The sequence below is a fragment of the Tupaia chinensis genome, unplaced genomic scaffold (genome assembly GCF_000334495.1).
Source record: "Tupaia chinensis unplaced genomic scaffold, TupChi_1.0 Scaffold144682_1, whole genome shotgun sequence".
Lineage (NCBI taxonomy): Eukaryota > Metazoa > Chordata > Mammalia > Scandentia > Tupaiidae > Tupaia > Tupaia belangeri.
The window spans coordinates 845985-851572 of record NW_006204543.1 but is presented as its reverse complement, the minus strand read 5'-3'; positions in this window follow the sequence as shown (position 1 = coordinate 851572).

Here is a 5588-nt window from a genome sequence, read left to right as displayed (position 1 = left end):
CAGCGCGACAACCCGCCTGCCGCCTCAGCCCCACCGCGGACTCGCCCCGCGACGGCATCTGGGCGGGGCCACGCGCTCTGCACACGCCCCGCGAGGGCATCTGGGCGGGGCCACGGCGCTCGGCACACTCCCCGCGAGGGCGTCTGGGCGGGGCCATGCACTCTGCACACGCCCCTGTGGGCCTCTGGGCGGGGCCACGTGCTCGGCACACTCCCCGCGAGGGCGTCTGGGCGGGGCCACGCGCTCTGCACACACCCCACGAGGGCCTCTGGGCGGGGCCACATGCTCTGCACACGCCCCTGCGAGCCTCTGGGCGGGGCCAACGCACACTGGACACGCCCCGCTCACCGGCCCCTGGGAGCCCGCAACCCTCGCGAGTCGCCATCTGCCCGCTCAAATGACCCCCAGCCTGGCGGGTTTCCAGACCTTGCTGGAGCCTGGGCGGGAGGTGGGCGTCTCTCGAGGGCTCCCCGCCGTTCCTGGGGCAGAGCCGGCGTCGCCAGCACCTCGCGCTGTGCGGGGAAGTGCACCCCGGGGCGGCGCCGGGACAGCCGCTGCGGACGGCAGGTGGCAGTGGCCCGCGCCGTGCTCGGTGCCCGCGACGTGCACTTGGTGGAAATCCGCGCTGCACGTCGGAAACAGTCTTCAGTCCTTCTCTCCTGAAGTAACCGATTGTCCGTCTTTTGCCATACCCATAAATAAATTCGAGCTGTAATAAAATGCTGCGTGTATTTTACATGAAAATTAGACCGCAATAAAACGTTTTCCCTATTCGATGTGCTCACACGAAATCAAATACGTGCTTTTAAAATGAGAACTTGATGCTGGCGCATAACAGAGTTAGAAACTAAAGCTTGTATTGAAGTGAGTCATGGAGAATGCCTTCAGCGGCATTTTGCTCGAAGTTAAAAAGTGAAGTGTTGTAAATGTGGAGTACACGGTGCGAACAATACACGAGGCAGCTGTCCGGTGGCTGGAAAGGACACTAGGATATGCTCCAGGTAAAATCTATTTCAAAAATAAAATTTCGCATATGTTCCTCTATCTATTAACTGTATTTCTTCATCTTAGATGGAGATACATGCATGGGCACAGGTTCTGTTGAGGAAGTTCGAAAGCGCTGTAACAAATCTGCTGTATACTTGCACATTCACATCTCTCCGTGCTGGCCTCTGTCTCTGTGTGGGAAGATAGGCAGGGTCCGGTGATACATCTGTAAACACCTTGAAAAATCTGAATGTATATGCATATAATTGAATAAGGAATGTGTATTTTTAAAAAAGATTTTTGCTCACACGCCATTGACAGAAAGTGGGGCACCACCCTCTCGGGGATGGCCATGCCACAATCCCCTCTCCATTCTCCTCCTGGGGTCTCGGGCACACACACACCTGGGGTGACTTGTAAGCTGCAGGGTCTGGGGCTCGAAGCCCAGTCCACTGTGTAGGAGTCCAGCGATGAAAACGTCACGTCACGTCACCTGCTGATCCCTGTATACATCTTTTCATTTGTAAACGTCTGTACTTGCAACGTCTACAGCAGCATTCTATTAAACTCTGTAACTTACAAGGCATTTTGATTTACTCTTTGTAGTCCCATAGCAGGCGCTCCCGGGACTCTGATGTCGGTTTTCAAGTCGCCGGCAGCATCTCCCTCTTCTGGATGACAGGTGGCACTGTGACACACGTTTCTGACCCTCCTGCACATTCCCAGCAACGCCTCCCTACGAACGCCGTGGTTCTTCACCGAGGAAATGAAGTTGCTTGCAGGGCTGGCTCACTTTCTTACAGGAAAGGGCATTCATTTATCAAGATAACGAAAGCAGTACTGGCTTATACTCCAAAATACAAAATAATTATCCAGGAGTCTATAGCTGTGTGAAGAAATACCAAATGAACAACCAGGAACTAGGCTAATATCGCACGCACGACAATTCCGAATAGCGTATTCAGGGACTCCTTCCCCAAGGAGGTGACTGCACCCCTTGCGTAGGTGTGGCTCTCAGAGTAAGCACCTTCATGGAATTCGGTATGAAAATCGGGAGGGAGGAGTTGTTTTACAGGGGCAGGTCCAACAGCCATGATCTCAGCCAGGTGCCGAAGGGCCACATGGTAAGTCACGTCGATGGTGCCATTGCTGGAAGGCCGTAAGGACCCTACCCCAGCGAGCCTTCGCCCAAGATCGAGTGCCCCAGTCTAATCGTGAAAAACCTCACGTCGATCCCAGTTGAGGGATAGTGTTACAAAATATTTGACAAGTGATGCGCTAACACGTGGAAGTCCTCACCAACAAGGGGCGACTTTAATCCGGTCACCATCTGGGGACGTAAGGGGACAGACAAGTGCGTCACCTGGAACAGGAAGGGACCTTGCAGGAAGCGTGAGTGCGTGCGTGGTGCTCCTTTACCTGACTGGGGATGCTGCACCTAAGCCTAAGGACACAGAGAGGCTGTGAAGGACATGAAGGACAGTAATGGCACCTCCGTGTAAACCACGGTTCAGACGCACACAGTTTTTCATCACGTCCACGAACTGTGCGCCCCCCTTGGGTGAGGGCCCTGGCTGGGGGGCCAGGGTCAGGCTTCCCGCGTGTCTTCATAGGAACTCCGAATGGCGGCATAGAAATTCACTGTGCACACTTCCAACTGTTTCTGTACACTTGACCTGTTTTTCACAGTTTATGTATATTTATTTGTTTGTTTATTTTGAGAGAGTGCATGTGCACTCACCAGAAAGAGAGAGAGAACGTGAGAAATCACCCCCCAGGAGGATGGCCAGGCCACGATCCCTTCTCCATTCTCCTCTCAGGATTTTGGACATGCACGCACATGTGTCTGCTGTGAGTTTCAAGCCACTGGATCTTGGACTCAAACCACAGTCGGCCATGTCGGAGTCCAGTTCCCTAACCGCAATACAACCTGCCGGCCCCTACAGTGTATTTTTAAAACACGGGGCTGGCCGGAGGTGCCACGGTAATGCAGTGCTCGGTGTGGCATTCCCACAGAGAATTCCTGCGTCCCCATGTCCCAGACCTCCCCAGGATGCTCCAGGCACACAGGCATGCCTAGGACGCGGACTGGGTGGGCGGGAGTGGATCGCAGCAGCGTTGGGGGAGCCTCTCTTTCTCTCCCTCTCTCTCTCTCTTTTTCTCTTTCATTAAAGGAATAAATGAATAAACTTCTAAAAAAGATAAAGGGAGTTGTGGTTTCTAGCCCAGTGAGTACCCCAAGAACCATAACCCAGCCTATACCGCGTGGGCAAATCAGTGTACAGGGAGGGTGAAGGGAACGCTGCGACCGACCAGCAGACTGCGAAGTCATGCCCGTGTGCTGCTGCCGTGAGCGAAGTGCCACTCCGTCCGTCCCACACATGACTGTCCTCAGCTGCAAAAGCAATGGTAACCACGGAGGAACATGTTAGCCATAGGATCACAGCTGGACCCATCCGCCCACAACTGCACACGGGACTCTGCCAGGACGCGGAGAGAGCGCCGCATGTCGGTGAAAGCCACAGAAACGTCGGAGAGCCTGTCTGCCCTCCGGCTGCCGTGCATCCGGGATAGTCGTGATCGTTTTCCGCGTGGTTGGGAACACTTGAGTGATTTTGAGTTAGAATTTAAACAGAATCCCTATGCTACAGAGGAAAGGCTATGAATAGTTTTTCTTTCTTTTCTTTCTTTCTTTCTTTCTTTCTTTTTTTTTTTTTTAGAGACTTTTGCTATGGGGTGTGTGCATTCACAAGAGAGAGGAGAGAGAGAGAGAGACAGAGAGGGAGAGCGAGAACGATCACCCCCCAGGGGAATGACCATGCTGCAATCCCTCTCCTTCATTCTCCTCTTGGGGTTTTGGGCACACACGCACACGTGCCCCGTGAGAGTCCAGCGCCTTAACCAGTAAGCCACCTCTGGCCACAGGCTATGAATAGTTTATGAGACATGAAATATTTACATCTGAGTCTTCATTCGGCTCTACATGTGCTTTGCCCTTAGTCCATGGAAATAACTCTTTCGAAGACCATCCCGGCCCTCATGCTGTGCACGTCCGGGAAGCACTTCATCTCACTTGTCAGGTGGCCAGTCCTCCTCCTTGAAATAGCCGCTCCCCGTTCTCCTGTCACCCACCAACCCTGCCTGGCGAGGTCGGGCTCAATGTCTCCCTGAAACGGTGGGCTCCTTAGCACGGCGGTAGCCTCCACATGGAACGGTCTGCCTGTGTGCAGACATGGCTGCAGTGGCAGTCCCTGCGTCACGCCACTGGGTAGCCCGCACCGACCCTTGGCTTCACCAGGGGACAACCGCAGGTGTGCCTGCACAGCCGCACAGCGGGCTCACCCGCTCACGCTCTCCAACTCTGAGACTGTGCGAGGAGACGGGCTTGTCTGTGCAATGACAGGGACCCACTGTCAGGTCCTCGCTGTCACCACACCACCACCAGGCCAGCCTTGAAACGCATAGGCAAGATTGACACCAGCCCCAGCGAGGGCCTAGACCTGAAGAGCGGCCAAGCTGGCTCACAGAACCGCTGGAAACAAGAAACACTTTTTTGAGAGAGAGAGATTTTTGCTATAGGGCACATGCACTTGTCAGGGAGTCAGAGACAGGAAGGGAGAATCCACCTCCGGGGGGCACGGACATGCTGTAATCCCTTCTCCACTCTCCTCTTGGAATCTGGGGCACGCATGCACATGCACCCAGCGTGAGTCTGAAGCCTCCGGTCCAGGACTAGAACTGCAGTTAGCCATGCAGGAGTCCAGCGGCATGAGCACTTTGCCAGAAATGGTAATCGCTGGTTTTAAGCCACTAATTTTGGGGGACAGTCTGATGGGAACAGAAGTGGCCGAAACCAGCGTGAAGCTGCGGCCCTAGCTGGACGGGGACAGGTAGGACTGGAGACAGGCACAAATGAGCAGGAAGGGGCCAGGGTGAGCAAGCCCCGGGGAGGGCTGCCAGGCAGGGACCGGGTCAAGCTGTCCCTGGCCAGGGGGGCCGCCTTCTGGCATCGCCCTCAGTGTGGCTGGTGACATGGGCCTTCATGCACATCCACGGGCTGTCCCCAAACAGCAGCCAGCCAGGGGACCAGATGGAACAGTGGGGACAGTCACCGCGCTCAGGAAGAGCCTCGGAGCGCCCAGGGTCACAGGTTTCTTCTCGTCTATACACACGGGTCCCCGCCACTTGGCAACTCGGGTGTGGGTGACGGTGCCCGGACAGCACAGTGCCTGCTGTGCCCACAGGGAGCAACATCCTGCGTGTCGTGTCACCTCCTTGCAGGAACGGGCACAAACGCGTCTTCCCCGGCATTGGCCACCGCCTCTCCCAAATTCAGGTGTAGACGCCAGGCCGCGCTCCTCAGCTGGCCCTCCACTCATCACTGCCTACTTCCCAGGCCGAAGTTGACCGCGACCACGACAGTGCTGGGGACAGTGCTGGGGACAGCAGGCGGGGCCTCGCCCAGGGCGCTCCCCAGTCGGCGTCCCCTGACGCGGCCAAGCTTCTCGCTGTTCGCGTCGGCCCCACCGGCTCGGCGCCCGCGGCCACCGGAGGGCGCTACACGCGGTGGCGCCCCCCAGGGGTGCTCCCGCCGCAGCGCA